At 34.1% G+C, this 21,663-nt stretch overlaps 1 pseudogene; it reads left to right on the forward strand.

The window, feature by feature from the left end:
• The first annotated feature begins 18,641 nt into the window (after positions 1-18,641).
• On the forward strand, positions 18,642-19,342 carry LOC122801277 (annotated as a pseudogene).
• Positions 19,343-21,663: the final 2,321 nt, after the last annotated feature.

Consider the following 21,663-nt stretch of genomic DNA (forward strand, 5'->3'; position numbering starts at 1 on the left):
CAGACAAGGTGAACCCTGGCCAAAGGCATTTGGAATGGGATCTCTCCTAAAGCTCTGATTGGAGTGCACTGCCAAGCAAGTACTGCTCCTCATTAACCACTGCAGGTTTCATAAAGGTTATAGCAGCGGTTGTGTCTCTCTTGGCAGTGGCATGTTTCCATCCACCAAGATTGGATGCAAACTCTGGTGGTAGCTTTTTTTTTTTTTACCTCTGTTGTCTCCAAACAACTTACCACTGGTATTCTGTTATTCCCACTTTCTGGCCCCCACACCTTTTCTTCCCTGCCTTGCCTCCATGGACATCTATATGCTAAATGGCCCCATGGGTTACATTTGAAATGTTTAACCCTTGATCCTGGATGTGTACCTAGACTAGTGGCTTCCCCTGTTACTGGCAGACTCTGTTGGGGTGGTTTAGGCTGCCCACCATGGGTTCCCTTATATCCATGTGTAGCAGTGGGTATCCCTTTCCTGTGCAGTGATGCCCTGCTTGCTAAGTAGAGATACCTTTTTTCCCCAGCTCATCTTCAGAGCTTCATTCCCTGTCTGTCAACCAGATTCTATCCTCAGGCAAAGTGCTAAGAGCTTGTTCCCTCACAAAAAGGTCTGCCAGCCCTTGATAAGTGGTGTCCTGACACTCACTCAGCAATATAATCACACACACTTTCATCTGCATTGTGTCTGTGCTCACAAAACTATTTTCTGTAAGCTTCAGGTGTTAACTTAAAACATTCCAATACACATTTTTTAATCAGTCAGTATTGAACAATTTAGAAACAGCAGTTACAGCTTAACCATGGAGTAAGGGGATCAGGAGCCATACCCAGAGCCCTTGGTCAGCATTATACTGTTTACATACCCTTTCAAATATATGAATAAAACTATCAAAATTATCACCCTCTGTAAATTGTGGAAGAAATGTACTGACCTTTCTTGCTTCTGAGATTTGGTTACTCCCTTCCCCATTACCTCCATGACCCTGGCAAAGAGTCAGCATCTCCCTCTAATGTTAATGCTGCCTTTCCTTTTCTTCAGCCTCTAAATGCTGCAGTCTCTCATTTTCTTCAGCCTCCAAATGCTTCAGTCTTTCTGATGATTCTAGTTCTGAATGTTTGGCCTCCAGTTCAAGTCTGTTTAACTCCAGACAGATTTTTAAGTCCTCTGAGAGCAGTACATCCCCAGTGTCAGACTGGTTGTCTTCTTGGTTGCTGGTCTGTGCTGCAGCTGTGATTAAGACTGCAATAATTTCCCCTTTAGTCAGGTTGACATGAATCAGTCCTTTGGCTTGGTACATCTCAGCCAACTGGTTCTTTGTCAGCTTGCCATAATCCTCTGCTGACATCCTTGCTGCTCTCTCTGACTAACTAAACTAACAAAAAGTAAATAAATAAAACTATTGTGATATGAAACTCTGAATGTTTACTTCGTGGCTGCTTGAGAGTACACCTTTTTAGTGCAACTGCTTACAGGTTACAGGAGTTCAATTAATATCCCAACACTGCTCAACAATATGTGATGTCCCCACCCATGCTGTGCCAGTAATCAAGGAGCCTGAATCCTCACCACTGACACTGGAGAGGGATGTGCACTTAGAATACAAATGGATACACTCAGTAGTTCAGATACAGACTTGGGAAAGGCTGGCCCAGACTATAAGGTAGATTCACTGCCACAAGTCAGTTACTATAAGGCTCTTAAAAGGGTATCCAGTTAGGTTAAGTGAAGTTAATACTAATACAAATGGTAATGTTGACCTAACAGCAAGACTTTCAGGAGTAGCCAGAGTTATCACCACATAAATATGTGCAAATAATCTCAAATCTTAAATATTTTCTAAAAAGGACCAGCCACAATGAAAAGTTTAAATACATTTGATAATACATAATAAAAGAACAAGAAAATGCTAAATATATATTTACAGTAAACCACACAGTTCAAATCACAGGAGATATTGAAAATAACTGATGAACAGACTCATACAAATGAAGAAAAAAAATCTCTAAACTAAGATTCACTATATTCCTGACTGAATCTAGAATTACTATTCCCTAATAACTTACTTGATAGAGCACGGCACAATGAAATACGTGAGCAGTCTTTCTACTCAGGTTCCCCAAAACAGAATACTCCAAATTCAGAGATTACTCCCTGTAAAATATAATATCCAAGATGGCTTGCAGAATTACCTCATCTGGTCACCTGACTCTAGATTCTCACAGTATTCCCCTTTGAAGCGAAGACAGGAATTTAGCATATATGGCTAGAATACACATCTAAATGTTTATGGCAGTGCATGGGACTTCCCATCTTTTTACTGAGCTAATGAATAAAGGCTTCTTCCAGACCACCATCGCCAGTTCTATTCAGAACTGTGGGGTACCATTTTAATGGTTTAACAGCCCATTTCCATTTCCATTCTTTTTCTTAAAGTAAGCTAGCTGGTTAACCTCTGCTGTCCCAGTATCCTCTATTAAAACATGTGCATTTAATTCAGTTACAATAATACATGTACCTTTCTTTTCATTCTAGCAGGGTGTACTGTTGACACACTTTAACACAAGCAAACCTCACAAATACATTTGCAGCACAAGCATCTGTACTAATCAGTTTGATATATAAATGACATATAATTATTTACAAAACTCTAGCTAGCTGTGTTGGCACTAGTCATCCACTGCCCTACTTCTCCTGGCATGGGTGGCAATACCTCCTATCATCACAGGAAGTTCAAGCAATAAGGAGAGAGTGAGATCTTGGATGCAGATCCTTAAGGAGCATAATAACTATGCAGAATATTATATTAATAAAGTAGCAGAAAGTATTTTAAGAACTAACCCAACAGAAGAATGGAGAAAGGATATTTGCCAAAAAGGATGACTGCAAATAGGGCTATAGAAAAGATGCAGGAGTGAGCTGGAATTTGTTGGGGAAAATGGTGAAGGAACCAAGGTACTGGTAGAAAATAACTAGAAAGGGACAAGTAATACAGTGAGTTGAGGCCAAAAACACATTGGGACTGCAGGTTAGAGACCACCTTCCCTACTAAGAAATTATCTCAGACTACAGGCAAAGATAAAGGGAAAGAGGAATCATAAGTGAAAGAACTGCTTTAGTAGTTTTTAGTTGAATGTAGAACAGAAGCTGCTGCAAAAAGGGATAATTAGGAGGGCATATAAAATATTGAGAATAATTATACAAATCAATCAGAGAATGTTAGAAAAGACTGAGAAAAAATATTGAAAAAGCAATTTACAAGGGAACAATGGAAGGACATCTGTATGATTCCCAAGTATGCAACAAAGTCCAGAAGGTTTAGGATTTTTGCTTGGAAATTTTTGCATAGGTATTTTATACCCTAAGCAGACTTCAAAGAATTTTTCCATGGGCAGATATTAAATGTTATAGGTGTGATGGGGAAGAGAGCTATAACTGGCAACATATGTTTTTGGGGGTGTAATGAGCTGGCAGATTTTAAAAACACCCTACAGTGTACTCTATCAGTAATATTTGGTAAACAAATAGCTGTAAGTAAGGAAATGAGTCTTTTGAGCTGGGACACATGGTCTGAATTGTCAAGACATAGCAAGTCTTTTTAAGTTTAATTCTGTTGGCTGCCAAAACAAAATTACTAGAGAATGGAAATCAAAGTCTAAACCAACTGATTTTGAAGTACTGAATATTGTAAAAGAGATAAAATAACTGGAAGAGAGATATTCATTAAAGGGAAGGAGTAAATTACATAAAAATAAATGGAGATTGTGGGAACAATACATGCAGACTAATGCTCAGGAGGAGAACTGAGGTTTAAGGGAAGGCAGAAACTGAGCAATTTATGTAATGTTGGGATGATAAAGAAAAAAAGAAAGCATGTGCATAATGTAAGTAAATGGAAACAATGTTAAAGTGCTTTGTTTTCTTTTCTGTCTTTTTTTCTAATTTCTCCAAATATTTTTGGGTTTCTAATATCATGATGAGAATGGACCCCATTTCTAAGTCAAAGTACTATTAAAGTTCATGAAATTAGTATTGTTTAGTATTGATTCAATCTTTGATGTCAGCCAGAAGTGCTTTTTGCACCACCCGCAATGTGCCAATTAAAGACTTCTTCTGCAATTCATATGGAGTTACTTGTATTGGTAACATATCTAAATACAATTGTAGATTATTTTTATAAGACCCATTACTATTATTGGAACTATCTTGGTATCTTTTTTCCACATTGGTCTCATTTCTGCCTGCAAATCCTGATATTTTATGACTCTGTGTCTCTCTGTATGCAAGATACTGTAGTCATTGGGTGTAACAGTCTCAATGATCAATGCTACTTTTGTCTTCTTTTCATGGACCACTATGTCTGGTTTTCTTGCATATATCTTTTGAACTCTTGGCAATGGCTGATCCTATGTGATGTAGACTTTATCATTTTCTATGATGCTTTGTGGCTCATGTTTCCAGTGTGTTTCTGCTACTTCACTATAAAGTTTGCATAATCCCCAATGCAACAGTCTTGCCACATTATTATGCCTTTCAGTATACAGTCTTTTTGCCATTAATATCTCACAATCAGTAACAAGGTGTACAACTATTTCCAATTCTGTTTTACAAAACCTACATTTGTCTGTTTCTCCCACATGTTCAATGGACTTTGTACATAGCCCACTATCTTGGAATGCCAATATTAATCTTTCATCTTTTGGTTTGACTTCACATGCATTCAATCCTGATCAACATGAGGTTCTTCTAGAAGTGTTTTATACTTGCAGCTATATTTATGCATTTTACACATTTCTTGCCTTCACGTCTGATCTTTCACCTGATATTCTTTCATTTTTTTTGCACATTCAGTTGTTGCCTGATTTTATCTACTTCTGGTTTTATTTCCATTCCAACTTGACGCTGATATGCTTTTGCTAGACTGAGAAGGAAAGTTATCTTAAATGTATTCTCCTCGTGATTCAAATCTTTCATTAAGTTTGGATCTTGTGAGGTTAGCAGATAGTCCGGTGATTGCAAATCTATACATATAATCAATTTCAAGGAGGCCCAGACCTCCTTCAGAACAGGAAATATATAATCTTGGTATACACTGATTTTTATAAATCATTTGATAAGCATGAAGCATCCTTCTTGTTTTCCTCTCAAATTTATCCAACACCTTTTGGGGCCAGTCAATTACTCCAAAACTGTAAGTTAGGATAGGAAGAGCAAACTGGTTTATAGCTTGAAGTCTACTACTAGATGTCAGCACTGTTTTCAGGATTAATTTAAGTCCTCTAAAATATTCCATTCCTAAGTTTGATTCGCATTTGTTCATGTTTTATTGTAGATCATTCATTAGTTCCCAAATATTTATATACTCCCTCTTGCTCAAGTTATTTTATATCATATTCTTGCTCCAAACTGATGGGGTTTTTTTGGTGCTGCAGCTTTCCTGATTTAAAGGTTGTTTTTTTTTTTTTTTAATTTGCATTTATCAAGACCAAATGTCATTCTTTTATCATCTGAAAAAAGTTTTGATCACTTGCAGTTGTGCTTTCAGTTCCTCATCTGATGAACTATACAGTTTTAAATCATCTACAAAGAGAAGATGAGAATTCTTTACACTTTGTTGTTTTCTGGGAGCCAAATTATAGCCATGACCATATCTGTTAAGCAGACAGCTTAATGGGTTAAGGGCAAGGCAAAAGGGCAACTGTGACAGAGAGTCACCCTGGAATATTCCCCTTTAGATTTTTAATCCCTGGAATAATAATTTGTCCTTTATCATGGCTTAGCTGCAAAGTGGTTTGCCACTGTTTCATGATCACTGTGATGTAGTTTTTCAGTGTAGGGTGTATCTTATACATTTTAAGCACTCTTTTATCTATGAATGTGGGATATTGTCAAATGCTTTTTTGTAGTCAGTCCATGCCATACTTAGATTCTTCCTCTTTTTACAGTTCTTCACTATGACTTTATTTAACAACAAATGATCCTTTGTTCCACATGACCTTCTTGCATTGCAGTTTTGTTCTACTGCCATAACTGAGTTTTCTTCTAAGTGACTATAAGCTCTGTCAGCATCATTTCCAGTGTATAGTTATACGTTGTTGGAAGGTAAGTTATTGGTCTACAATTTTTAGGGTACCTTGCAGGTTCAGTCTAAAGTAGGAGCATTGTTTTTCTTGTATTAGCCAGGTTGGTGTCTCTTCAGGGTGTGCATGTAAAGAGCTGTTACTCATGGCTAAATCTTTGTGCAAAGATGTTAATACTTTAAACCAGAAGTTAGGTACTTTATCTGAGCCTGGGGTTTTCCAGTTAGAGGCTTTGGTGATGAACAAATGGCTCATACAATATACTCCAAAATACAGTTATTTATTTATTAATCAATTACATGCTTTTATTTTTTTATTCTTGATCAGAACTTCATCAGAACTATTATAATATTTAAAACCCTCATTAAAATAGTGAAATAAAAATGTCACATGACCCAGCAAATCCAGTAGTAACACGAGCCAATTAAAACCCAAGTTTACATTAATTGTCAATTACTGAGGTACTTTAACTTTAAAACAGAAGAAACAGATACAGAGTCATTGAGTCTGGGGTGACATGTAGCATTTACTTTCAGTTGCCACTTTAATTCACTTATATATAGATGTTCCTCTACTATGTCACCCCTTGGATCCTTTACAATCTGGGCTAAGATAATAAATTTAAATTTATGCTCTTTGTTGTCTGCTATGTGTCTATAAAGACCGTTAGAACTTTTACAATTCTTTATATCTGCCATATGCTCATAAAACCCAAGCTACACCAATAATAAGGAATGAAATGGGAAGCAAGCCGATAGAGTGATTTCACTTTGTGGAAAGCAAATAATTTTAAGCAATAATCCCAGGCTGAAAAAGTGGTTAATACCAAACCACGAACCGGTAATTTAAAGGAGCAGTTAAATTTGTTTGAGAAGAAGCTGTGAAGTTTTAAAAAACTGCAGTTAGAGAACACATACTTATTAAAAACCTGCAAAACAACCAGGTTCCAAAAGGGATGCAACTATGAAGATTTCTAAATGGAGTTCAGAATACCATAGAAAATTATTGAAGGTCTTCGATAAGGCAAGGTGTGATTTAATGAGGGTCATGTTAAAATATAATGACCTACAAATTGATCACCTATCTAAAGAAACTGATGTGCTCAATTGTTCTAGAACCAATGATTTACTCTTTGAGCATTTTGAGATATGAATATATTTTGCCTCTGTTAATAAAACCTGCAATTAAATATTAAACCAGAAACTTTTTCTCCAAATAATTTTTATTAGTTTTATAAACTTGAAACACAGAAAGAAACATATGATTTAAGTATAACAAAGGAAAAAATAACTATATACAAGGGTCCACAGCAGTAATACAGCAAACAAGACATTAATATTTTTCCAGTACAGCATTCAGTTTTTGCCAATATTCTTTTTCTGTTGAGTCATATTTGAAGTACTTATGTTTAAAGATGAAAGTTCGTTCTTGCATATACTTTTGCCTTTTAATGATTTTCTTATTTTAGCTAAAGCAGTTTTACATTTCCTTTTTTTTTGTAATTATTTTCCTAGCTAGTGATAAAATAGACCAAAGGAGAGGCAACTGTGATCTGGGAACAACATCTGGTATTGGAGCATTAAATAAGATAAGTTAGTCAGAAATACAACATTTATCAGTCCATAATGCCTGTGAAAATGTTTTAAATTAATTCCAAAAATGAACAACCAAATTACATTTTAATATCATATGTGACCAATCTGGTTCTGACTTGGGTCCACATCTCCAGCATTTAGTATTCTTTGCATTAAACATCAGATCAATTTTACTTGGTGTTAAAAAATCCCTGTATATAAATTTCCAACTAGATATTTTGTACTAGAGAGAGGATGTTGTTTTGTGACTTGATTTTAATAGCAATTTCTTGTTGTTTAATGAAAATTGTGATCCATTATTTTTTGTAGAATAGTTCCAAAAGGATGAATTCATATTTATAGATTTAGATCTTATAATCCTATATATTACTGATAAATAAGAGTTATTATGAGATGGGGTGTAATTTATATTAATTAGGAAGTCTAATATTTTAGGGATGCACTTTTCTTGATAGTTCATTATTGTTTTAATTTTATCATTTATATAGGTTATACAATTATGAATATTTATCCATTTATTATAAAGACCACAAAATGCCAGGAACTCCACTTCTTTGAATAAAAGAAGTAAAATGTATTCAGTGACTGCAGAAATCGAATAGCAGCATCAATGAAGCAGATCCACAATTAAATGAACAAACAAACTGGTATAGCAGTTGGTATAATAACAATGACATATAACTGCAACAACACCAAAATCAATATATCCTCACACTATAACCTCATAGCGTCTCAGCCAAACAGCCTTTACAGAGTAATGCATTAAACTAAAATTGACATTTATATACAAAACTGATTATTCAATTAATTAAATAATTGTTCCAATTAATAAAAACTACATTTCACATTCAAGACCTGAATAATAGGGGGTACTCAGAACAATTGGTTCTAGAGAGCTATAATAAAGTGTTTGGGCAGAAAGCAATGAGATATAATACTAGATACAGAAAGGTAACAAGGACTAATAATGAACAAAAATGGGATTTGGAACAAATTTTAGTCTTTGTATTGAAATACACATTTTTTTCAAATTAATTGCAGAAGATGCTAGTTGGCTTTTGGGATATAATAAAGAGAGATATTCCTTCCTTGAAGAATTTACAACTTAAAATTTCCTATAAAATAGGAAGGAATCTTAAAAATTTCTTGGTACATAGTATCTACAAGAGACCAAATGAAGTAATGAAAAATCTAAGTTTAGATATAGGTACTAAACCATGTGGTAAATGCTCAATATGCCAATATATAACTAAAACTTTTGAAGAAATAAATGGTAAAAAATGTCAGATGAAAGGCAGTTATACATGTAAAATCGTATCTGTTATCTAAGCTATTAGATGTGTATAAATGTTATGTGGGAGAAACAAAAAGAAGTTTAGCTGAACGAGTCAAGGAACACATAAGAAATATAAAAAATAGTAAAATGGTTAGTCTTTTGGGAGAACATACTTATGTTGAACATGGAGGGGTTCCTTTAAAATTTAAAGTTACAGTGTTGGAACAAATTAAATATAATTATGCAAGTGAAAATAGGATAAAATATATTTTGAGAAAGAAAGAATCTATTTTTATTTTAAAATATAACACTTTACAACCCACTGGTTTAAACAGGGAATGTAATTGGAAGAGCTTTATATAACGGTCATGTATTACTTTTTTTTAACTTGTGCTATTCAGGTCTTGAATGTGAAATGTAGTTTTTATTAATTGGAACAATTATTTAATTAATTGAATAATCAGTTTTGTATATAAATGTCAGTTTTAGTTTAATGCATTACTCTGTAAAGGCTGTTTGGCCGAGGTGCTACAAGGTTATAGTGTGGGAATATATTGATTTCAGTGTTGTTACAGTTATATGTCATTGTTATTATACCAACTGCTATACCAGTTTGTTGGTTTGTTTAATTGTGGATCTGCTTAATTGATGCTGCTATTCAATTTTTGCAGTCGCTGAATAAATTTTACTTCTTTTATTCCAAGAAGTGGAGTTCCTGGCATTTTGTGGTCTTCATAATTTGGTATCTTGGTGGTTCATGGATTTATCCAGTTATTGCTTGATAAGGAGTATTTGGAGAGAAGATATTCAATCATATGTAGTTTATTCAATTTAGGAATTAATGCCAAAGTAATAAATTACTCTTCTGGAATTCTGACACCTTATTTTTATTCAATATTTCTAGACAACCTTTAGTATTATGTATAGGTAATAGAAGAAAGGACAAATCATTAAGAATATAATTGGTTTTGGTATATGTTTTGAAAATATGGATTATATAGTCAACCAGAGGTACGGGTAAAAATATCTGTAATATGAAAAGTAATATTTTAAAGTCCAGTAAAATTTATTAATTCCAAGTATGTTTTGAGGGATTAGATTATAATTATTGTTTTGAATAAATTTTGCATGTATGGATTTCCATGCAGAGTGGTATGAGGAGTTTAACCATAAAGCTATTATATTTGTAATATTTGATTGTGCATATAATTCAATATTTGGAAAAGCTATCCTTCCATCTTCCCAGCTTTTAGTATGCCATTCAAATGATATTTTTGGTTTACTAGGGTGCCAAAGAAATTTGAGAAGGGTGGAGTTTAGCTTGTTTAAAATCTTTTTTGTGGGAAGAAAAAGTAATGTTTGTATATAAAATAGGTTCTTTGGAAGAATAATCATTATTAAAGAAAGTCTGTCTTCTATTATAAAAAATAATTTATTCCATTTGTCTGTTAGATGTTTAACTATATTAGGTTTATGTGGTTAGTCTGAATTGTATTTCTTATTGAGGATGTAATAGTGATTTCAAGGTAATTTATATAGTTATTATTCCAATTAAATTCAGTGTAACTATTTAGAAAATCATCGATTTTTTTATTGATTACAAGGGTTCTTGTTTTGTTTTTGTTAAAATTTAAACCTGATTTTTTTTAAATGATTTAAAGAAATAATTTGACTTAAAGAGGACTTTATGTCTCCTGTAGTTATAAGTATGCTGTCCACAAATAACAGAATCTTATAGCTGAGTTCCTCATCAATTTGAAAACATTTGATCATGCAATTAGTTCTAATAGAATAAGCAAGAGTTTCAATAGCAATAGTAAATAATAACAGGGATAAAGGACAGCCTTGTTTTGTGCCCCTTGAAACTTTGAAGGATTTAGACATGAAAGAACCAATTTTAACATATGAAGAAGAGCTATTGTACAGATTAGTGATGAGGTCAATGAATGATTCAGAAAAGTTATATTCTTTAAGTACTTTAAATAAATAAGAGCATCTAATAGAATCAAAGGGTCTGTTTAAATCTAGACTAATTATTGCTAATTCTTTTCTCTTCTTGCGGGCTAAAGTCAATTAAAGTATTTAATCTGATAATATTATTGTGAACTTTTCTGTTCAAAATAACCCTGTCTGGTTTATATTAATTAATGTTGGTATTACATGATTTAGTCTTCTGGCAAGGATAGACATAAATAATTTATAGTTGACATTCAACAGTTATATAGGTCTGTAAGGGGAAAAGAGCTTATTATCTTTATCTTTTTTTATGAATGGGAGAAACACTGGTGTAATGCCAAAATGGAGGAATCACTTATGAAGTTCTGATACATTCAAATACATTCTGTAAAAGTTTAACAATATTATCTGGAAGAAGTCTGTATAGTTCAGAGATTAGACTGTCTAAACCCAGGACTTTATTTGTTTTAATATGTTTAATGTGATATTTAGTTTATTTTAATAAGACAGGTTTGTCAATAATATTTACTTGTTCTCTAGTTAGTCTTTGATCTATATTATCCTTCAATAATTTATTAGTAATAGCATCATTCTCTAAAGTTTTAGAAGTATTATTGACATTTTCATAATGTTTTCTAAAACATTCTAAAATGTCATTTAAAACAGTTATTTATCTCTCTTTCCCCTTTGATTTATTATTTCCTTAATATAATTAGTGTTTTTTTTATCTTATAGCTAGTTTATGCAAACATTTCGGGTTAACTGAATAGGAACACATTTTCCACTTTTCTAATTGTATTGTGATTATATGTTGCATTGTATCTATATATTTTTGATTCAGTCATTTTAATTCATGATTAATATTTGTACCCTTTGGTTTCATATTTGATTTTAAATTATCTATCTTAGTCTGTAAATATTTTAGTTCTTTATTCTATTCTTTCCTCTTATTATGATACCAACTTTTGATTTTGCCATACAAATAGGCTTTTAAAGAATCCCAAAGTATGATGTCTGTAACTTTACCATTGTCATTTATTTCCATAAATTGATTTTATTTCTGTAATAAACCATTCCTTAAAGTCTTTCATCTGAGTAATATATGCAGGAATTCTAGTGTTATATATTAAATCATTAGTTTTAAAGGTGAGATTAAATGTAATGGTGTTATGGTCAGATAATGGGCAAGATGTCATTAATACAGCATCAGTTTTTAGGGTATAGACTGTTATATATGAATACTTTGTCTATAATAGTTTGAATACCAAAATGAAATGAATAATGAGTGCAGAGTAATGAATTAACAGATTTTAAACTATATATAGCTCATAAATGTAAGTCATTAATGAAATGATTTAAATGTTTAGCTGGTGATGATAGTTTAACTTTTTGATTCTTGGTAGTATCAGCTTCTGACAGAATAAAATTAAAGTCCCCCACTTTAATTAATTCACATTTAAAATGTAGTGTAATAGTGCCCGATAATTTTTTGACAATTTTCATACCAATTCCTGGGATCCAATTTGTATTGATTAGTGTATAATATTGTTTGTTGATTTCAATTATAATTATTAACATACCATCCTTATCAATAAAAGTGTGTATTATATTAGGTTCAGGAACAGAACGTCTCCAAAGGATCATTGTGCCTCTCCCTTTTGACTTGAAATAAGAGCCAGCTAGTATATAATGGTCTTTAAAAAAATATTCTGTCTTCTTTAAACAAGGGGTCCTTGTAAAAACATTATATAGGCCTTGTTTAGCATTAGATATTTATTCAAACTTTCTTTTCAATGAATTATTTAGACCATTGATGTTTAGAGATAAACAATTATATGTAAACATGCAGGATGTAGATTTTTTTTTAATTTTAGAAGTCAAATACTTATTGTGTAAAAGATACATTAATTAACAAAGAAATATTGCTGTGGACATAATTACTTAGCTTATGCTATTCCTTCTTAAAATAAACATTAAGCTATATGTGTTGATTATTCACTGTTGCAAATATATAACATTATTTTGAATCAGAATATATGAAAAATCAGTCTATTTTTGATTTGTTGAGTAAAGAATGAGATTGATTTAACAACAAGAACTTTTAGAACTAAACTATATACAACTATGCAGTTATCAGAGCTGAAACTGTTAAGAAAAATCTTCATTATTACTTCAAGAAAATACATTTAAATGTATATAAGTGCCACATGAAAGAATATATACATATATACACATCATGACTTTACTTTTCCATAAAAGTGTTTGGCAAAAAAACGTATCTAATTGTTTGATTATGGGCAAAATGAAAAAGATAATAATCACAATGATACTTCCAAATTGTTGCTCTTGAAACATGACCCTGTGTGTATATTTCTAAATTTTTTGACAGAAAATAAAGCAACAATAGTGATTCTATGACCAACCCAATATAGTCTATAAGACATGTGTGTACCTCTGGGGTCTGATTGGTATGTTAAAGAAAGAAAGATACCATCTCCATTTTCTCAGTATTGATAATAGCTATCCTCTTCACATAGCATTATGTAGTGTCATTAGTAGATGGGTGGGGTGCAGGGGAAAGCCCACTGATACGTCATATCAAAGTGTACTTATAGACCATTTAGATTGGGAAGGTAATAAATAAAGTCTGTAGCTTTCAGAAAAGATTTTCCTTCTTTCCCATCTTTCATCCGAAAAGGGGAGACTCACTGTATATTGAGTATTAGCTCTATTTCACTCAGACAGTAATTACACATTACAATATTCAAACTGTATTGTACAAATTATATTAGTCTGCTGTTAGTCATATTAGTCTATTATTAGTCTACAAATGCATATTCATCTTTCAAAGAAAACCAGTGACTGTTTAGAATGAGAAGACAACATTCTAATCAGTTATGTTCTACATATAGTTGTCACTCTCCTACTCCTACCTAGCAGCCATGTCTACGTCTAAATGGATTTTAATACTATTAGAAAGAAAAACAAAAGGGGGGTATGGCTAGTGTGTCTTTTCTGTTCTATATAAACAACAGCAAAGTCTAATAGTAATTATTAAACTGTAAAAATAGAGGCTCAGTTATTCTTTGTCAACGCCTATCAACCTCCTCTGACCATTGCAGCTGTTTCTTGCAGCACTTTAGATATCTGATTGATCTATGAATGATGACCCCATTACAGTTTTGTACTGAAAAAACAGTAGCTGTTCATTTGCACATTCCAAGATATTGGTAAAACACAGTGTTTCTACTGAGCTACAATAACAAGCAAAGAATAGTAATACAGAACCAATCCCACAAAAAAAGTACCTTAACCAGGCAAGAAGTAGTATACAAGATGTCCCATCTGCCTTAAAATGGAACATCCCAATACTTTAAAATAAAGCGTATGATCATGTTTGGCAAAATTACAAGAACTATTAAAACAGCTTAGAATTATCATGTTTAAATATCACGTCAGAAGAATGAGATACTGTTAAAATAATTTACTTTTAAAATATGTATAAAAATCTTTGAGATTGCCTTTCCTGGTGTTAATATATTCATGAAACATAACTAAGAGAAAGCATCTGCATTGTTAAAACGACTTACTTGCTGTTAGTGAAAGATGCCGTTCATCTCATTAGTTCACCCATTTTTATTTTTTCTTTCCACTTTCTTTTAAGCTTTTTAGTGCTATTATCCATTTATATAAAGGCAAGTTTGTTTCAAATGTTACTGAATGTGATTTAACTAATTATAAAACCTTAAAGTCTCAAAACGCTTTGATTTCCTGTAGCAGCAAGGTCAAAGTTCATTGAGGTTGATATGCTTGAAACCACACAGCTAATACATATTAATGGTGTCATTTAGCAATTCAAGATGGAATCTTTAGCTACATCTCAAAGTTTGAAAGTAAGGGCAGGAGAATGACCAGGAAAACAGCTGAAGTGAAATCATACAGTATACCAGCATGGGCTTATTAACTTGTCTCAAAGCAGTAAAAAACGGACTTTAGATACAAGGCAAAAAAAAATTTTTAAAGCAGAATTTGAAGAAATGAATGAACTGAAGTGCTATAAGTGTAATTTGAGGGAGAAACAGAAAAAAATAGCTGTATACACATATATTATAAACATTCTATACAACTAATCAGTATTGAGTTGTGGTTATAGTCATTCATATCCATTCCTTCCCATATAGAGCAAAGGAAAATAACACATCTAGAAGGAAGGTGAAATGAAAAACAAACATTTCCTTTACCATTACTAAGCACATTTAAGGTGTGGCCAAAACTTACTATAAACATTGTGGCACATATCTAAAATGCAGTAGATTACTAAGAGTTAAAGATGCACCCATGTAAATAATAGTTTGTAACAACTTAAAAATATTTTAAAGATAGAAAGAGAGCTTTAATAGAATATATGAATATGTAATTATGTATATGTTTAAATGATCAGGATTATTGTCCGATACTAAATGTTATATATGCATTTCTCTCTATTCTTTTTACCTATATATAGTTTGAAATGAGAATTAAAACTGAAAATAGTTTAAGAAATGCCATAACAATAAAAAAAAACTTTTACCTTATAAGATGACAGTTGTACAGTGTCATATTTTGGTTGCTTGTCAAATGACATCAGAATGGGTAATAAAAACAAATTAGTATAAAATAAATATTTACTTCTCTTTCATTTCTTTAGTGTTTTTGTCCTTCATTGTCCAATTATTTTAGATGCATATCTCTTTAAACTAGTGCTTGCCCAATCCATATATTCTATCTTGTCAAGGATTTTATTTTTTAGTGTATTCCATGGCTTCTTCTAGGCTGTTGAAAATTTTCTGACCATTTGCAAAAGAGATCCTTAGCTTATCAGGAAAAACAAGTTGAGCTTTTATGTCGATCTTCTTCAGGTTTTTGATGAAAGGTACATCTTTTCTTTTAGTCATGACTAAGGAAGTGTAGTCATTGTCAAATCTTATGGCATTGTCTTTTAACTTGATTGGTGTGTTAGCCCAAGCTGTCTTTAAAATTAAGTCCTTGTCTTGACTGGATAAGAGTTTAACAATAATGGCTCTAGGCACAGGAGGATGCTTCTTTTAAGGTAGATGTAGAGGGGGATCTGTGAGCCCATTTGATGCCAAATGAAAGGGCTTCTGGCAAGTTGAGAGCTTTAGGCAACTAGTTGTTTAAGAAAAGTATCAGATTGTCCTCTTCTTCTTTCTCTGGTATTCCACAGATCCTGTTATTATAGTAGATTGCTGCTTTAACTCTTCATTGAAGAAATCCATTTTTTTCCATTCTTCTTTTATAAAATCCATTTTTTGTTTCCAGTTTGTCTAGTTTTATAGAAAGTTCTTGGATGCTCCCAATAACAGACTGAAGTTCCTTCTTTATAGAATTTCCTTGTGAGTTCACTTTTGAGTGACTCACAATAGATTATAGACAAAAAGTGGGTTCTAAATTCATTTTTTTTTCTCTAAAAAAGGTATATTTACGGGTTAAAATATGTAATTCCGTTAAAAAATAAATATTCTATACAGAAAGAATAAAATCCTGTAAGAGAAAAATAACAAGAAGCAGAGCAAAAGCTCTGTGCTGTTAGCTAGCCACCATCTTGGCCATGCCCCTCTAAACCGGCAACTTTTGAAGTTCCAAAGAGACTGTGATGGTTATGCCAATGGTAATACCTATCCTAAACCTCCTTCAGACAGTAGTCAAGGCAGTTACAGTGACTGGCCTATCAGAAACTAATCCAATGCTACCACAAGCAAAAGATGAAATCACATTATCCCCTTTGGAATTGATAGAATTGAGGATGTTAGAAAGGATGGGAAAACAGAAACAAGCATGTCGCCAGATGGACAGAGCAACAACAAAGAGAGGATTAACCAACTAGGGGCAAAGTCAAAAAGGAATAATCAGAGACGGAATTTCCAAAGGAGTTAACTCCGGATAGGTTAGTGAATGGAGAAATGGTGGATGAAACTGTTAAATTAATATTTAACACTCACAAGGACTTCAGGTTATTTAATTTTTCTAGTAAAAGTGTTTCTACCATACTCACCAACATTCTATCCAAAGGACTTTCATTCATGCCAGCTAGAAGGGCAAATCATGAAGTACTCTAATAGACTTGAGGCTGTTTACCTGAAAATTAAATTTAACTTTGTGTTTTTTGAGTAACATCAATGCCTTTAGTGGAACGGGTTTTTCTTGAGCAAGTTGTCTTAATTCACCCATGAACAGCAATGTGCAGCTTTTTGAAATAATTTGTGATTATGAGATCAGGAATGCTTTAATCAGCCTAACAAGAAAAGGCACTATAATTTAACAAAACTTGAATTGGATGCTTTTAATGAAATTTGTGTGGACACTAGCCTATGGGTAATGAAACCCAACAAAGGGGGTAGGCTTGTAATTATGGAGGCTTCAGATTATAACAACATAATGAGAATTCTGTTACAAGATGATGCTTACAGGGAGGTTTCCTGCAACCAGATTTTTATAGCTTATATGAAAATTGATTGTGATCTTTTAGATACGCAGAAAAAAACAACTTTATATGCTGAATACAAAACCAGTTATTGTGGGGAATCTCTGGTATCTCCAAAATACATAAAAAAAACTTGGCAACCCACCCCTTAGGCCAACAGTCGAAGCCAATAGAAGTAAAACATTTTCATAGATAAATTTTTAGACCACTTGTTGAAAGGTTCTGTCAGCAGAAACTCCTGCCATTTTTAGGTCAAATTAACAATGTTGAGTTTGAAAATCACACAAGGTTTGTAAAAATAGATGTTGCTAATTTATTATCAGATACCCCACATGAATTGGGCCTTAGTTGGCTTGAGGGAACAACTGGTTATATTGGGGAATTACAGCAAGGAAAGATTAATTTGGCAGTGGTTCTTATGGAACTTATACTCAAAAACAACTACATATTTTTAAAAAAAATCAATAATTTCAGCAAGTAACAGGTGTGGCATGGGGGCAGCATGCACCCCTGCTTTTGCCAACCTAGTCATGGCTCACTTGGAGCATTTATTTTTTAATAGTCCTTTTAAAAATTCTTGGTTGATATACACATTCTACTTAGATGATATTTTTATTTTATGGAATGATTCTCAATCCAAACTTAAAGAATTTTTTAGATACATTATCAGTACTACTACTGAATTCAAGAAAAAAGAAGAGCGTTGGATTTTGGATGCAGATCCTTAAGGAGATTAAAACATGTTGATTCTGAGAGTGGTGGGCAGTATTTTTTTTTGTCTTTAATCAATAGCTTCACAATCCTGTGATCTGCAGATACAAGCAGGTTGTTTAATTAACCTAGGTACTCACACACTGTTATGTTCCGCATGGAAAATCTGTGGCTACTCTGCTAACATGGTGCATCTAAAAACACTCCCTATGATTCAGGTTCCTATTACCTGATGGAACGTTTAGGTTAGCGAATACTTTAACGTCAATCTAGTAATAGCAAAAACAAAAAACGTGAACGGTCGATTTAATGCAGGGAAAGAATGCCCTTGGCCGTTATGTGGATTTTGTCCCTTTCCCTAATGTACAGCAATCTCAGAGTTGGTATATTTAGTTAGGGGGGAGTGGGGGCGATGCCCCCCACTTCGTTTTAATTTTTTTTTTTTTTTTTGCAGCTGAGGGAATTTATTCCCTATGTTAAATTGGCCATTAGCTGTTATAATTTTTTGATATTACCAGTTTGATGTTTAGGTATTTGCTAAGGGGTGTTGTACTCAATTATTGGCCTGATGAGGGGCAAGATCGAGCTTGGCAAACACGGCACCAAGATGAAGCTCACCATCAGTTCCCAAGGCATCAGAATGGTGTATGTGGAGGAGAAGGCAAAGCGTCTGGGCCACCTATACTTGCTTCACCGCATTACATACTGTGTTGCTGACCCGCGGTTGCCTCGGGTCTTTGCCTGGGTCTACCGGCACAAACCTGAACACAGGGCCATGATGTTGCGATGACATGCAGTACTTGTGTCCAAACCAGAGAAGGTGCAGGCATTTGCTGCTGTATCAAACATTAGCCACCACCCTAGCCAAATTTAAGAGACTGAAGCGGTGGGATGACACACAGCACCAGCAGCTGATGGGGTGCGAGCATGGGGTACCCCCTAGTGCCACTACAAAAGCTCCAGCTGCTCAATGGACAGTGCTGCTACAAGCCACTGGTGGAGTGAAGCTGAAGCACTCCCAAGCTGGGCTCCATCACCGCAGGAGCTATCGCAGCTCATCAGTGATCTAGGAAAGCTAAGCATTGGCAACGACATGCAGGTTTTAAAGGCAGAACTGTGGGTAATGTGATTGCTGTCTGGAGAGAGTACCAGCAGAGAGTCCTCCATTGAGAGCAACCAGGACAGGGTTGCCCATAGGGAGGTTATAACTTTTTTTTTTGTGGAGGCAATGCCCCCACTTATGAGATGAGCAATATGGAGAGATGGTGATCAAAGGTAAGACTGTTGTCAAGCTGTGTGCCCAGGTCTCTCACCACTAAGAGCATACTTAGGGTGCTGCTACTGATGTGGCAGTTAGCAGGAACATCGCTCTTACTGCAAGGGATGATAATACATTTTTTGCATTGAGTTTAGGGCCATGACTTTGGCACTAATCATTTGTTTGTGTAAGACTCTCTTGTAGGATTTTCACATCATTTGGAAATTCTATCACCACTCCCAGTTAGCAGTAATCAGCAAACTTTGGCAGCCCAAGACCTTTAGTTTCTGCTTGTAATTCAGATAAACAGATTCCAAACAGAGGTCCCAGGATTGATCCTTGTGAACAACACTGGTTATTCTGCTGTTAAGTCTAGGTAGGCTGTATGCACAGATTTCCCCTTGTCTATGGCCTTGGTGACTGTCAAAGTCCACCAGGTTTAACAGGCATTATCTCCCTTTGACAAATCCAAACTGAGTAGGGTCAACTGTTTGGAGATTACCTATAAGTTTGTTGATAAGGTCCAAGATGATTCGCTCATTGACCTTGCAAATAAGGCTAGCCAGGCTATAGTTCCTGGGGGTCAGTGGAAGCACCACCTTTTTGCAAGAGAATAACGGTGGCCATTTTCTGCTGGGATGAAGCTGGTGCTTAGATTATGATTGAAAAGATTACCCAGTGGTATTGCTAATTCTTGTTGGAGCCCATTTAAGATGCAGCCTGGGATATTAGCAGGTCCTATAGATACTGTGTTTTTGGCCTTAGAGAGGGTATTGATAACCTGCTATTTAAAGATACAGGATAGGAAAACAAGTGGTAGGGATGTCACAGGGTTTGTGTGACAGGAACAGGGGGGTGATGTTTTCACAGAACCTGTCAGCCAGCAGGTTAGCAATGACCACAGGCTCAGTATATTTGGTATCATTAACTTCCAGTTTAGCACAAATCTGGGTCTTTCTTTTTAGATTACGGATGTAACTAAAGAACACCTTATGGTTGTCTTTAGTTGAGGAAGCTCATCTGGATTCGTAGTTTGCTTTGGAGGACTTCACAAGAAATCTTATTTCCTTCTTTAAGCTGAGAAGGGAGGGTTTCTAGTTTATGGCTCATTCCCTTTTACTCTTAGACAGCAATTTGTTCCTCTTATTGTAAAGCCTGCTAATGGCAGTTGTCCACCAGGCAAGTTTGCTTTTGAGGAGCTTGCATTGATCCTGTCCTATCCTATCAGGTCAAGTCAACGCAGTTATACAAGTATTTGCAGAAAGCACTGGTGTAGAACTTGGCATAGTTGCCAATTCCATCTGAGGAAGGGGATGCAGTGAAATTATTTACACCATCCTGTAAGAGATTATAATCTGCAATGGAGATGTTTTGTAGTTTAGTTGTTGCAGGTGTGATAGTTACTATGAATGAAATGGATTTGTGGTAAGATCTCACAAGGGAAGAGCTCACAGTGGGGGTGCTACAGTGGTATGTATAGGCTGGCTGTATTTCAAGGAATGCCAGCTGTGATTACTGTAGCAAAGTGCTTATTAGCAACATACAGTGTTCACAAAGTGATTCAGAGAAATGCAAATTAACCAATAATGATGTCTTACCTCACTGCACTCAGTGTGCCTCTGAATCACAATCACTGTAAAAGACAATTTTTGCTGCAACACATCCATGGCTGGATTCTTTCTGAATCCATCCCACTGTTGTAAAGTAGACAAAAGATGAAACACTGTTGCTTTTCATTGGTTTCTGTACAATACTACTACGCTGTTTTAATTTGCTTTCAGAAAAGCCATGATCTAACCCATCTTGAAAAAAGAACTGATATTAGTATTTGCAACTAATGGATGAAGTTATCTTAAGTAAAATAAGGAAAAAAGGTTTTATGCATAATACTTGCCTGCTATCCAACAATACACTGATATTTCAGCAAACAATGTTTATTTTATTTATTTGCAGAAAGGCACTGCAGATTATATCAATGAAAACAAATCAATATAAGCAAGTGAATGTGTCCTTGCATTTACATAATAAAATCTTATTTGTTTAATTTTGCTTCTGTAACCCATAAGGGCATGCAGACATAAATAATCTTGCTAATATTACATCATGAAGGCCACTGTATTAAAATGTGGATAAGTTAAGTTCTAAGTAATGAACTCTCAAAAATATCCACTTAAATATTACAGTGGAATCTTACTTCAGCTATCACCATGATTAAAACTAACATGTTTGTGCATTACTTTACAGGGAAGATGGGAGATGCACTTTGACATAAAAGTCTGGAAAACTGTGTTATACTGGAAAATAGTACCACC

This window comes from Protopterus annectens, chromosome 4.part1, assembly GCF_019279795.1.
Source record: "Protopterus annectens isolate FY-2018-M chromosome 4.part1, PAN1.0, whole genome shotgun sequence".
In the NCBI taxonomy this organism is placed as follows: Eukaryota; Metazoa; Chordata; order Ceratodontiformes; family Protopteridae; genus Protopterus; species Protopterus annectens.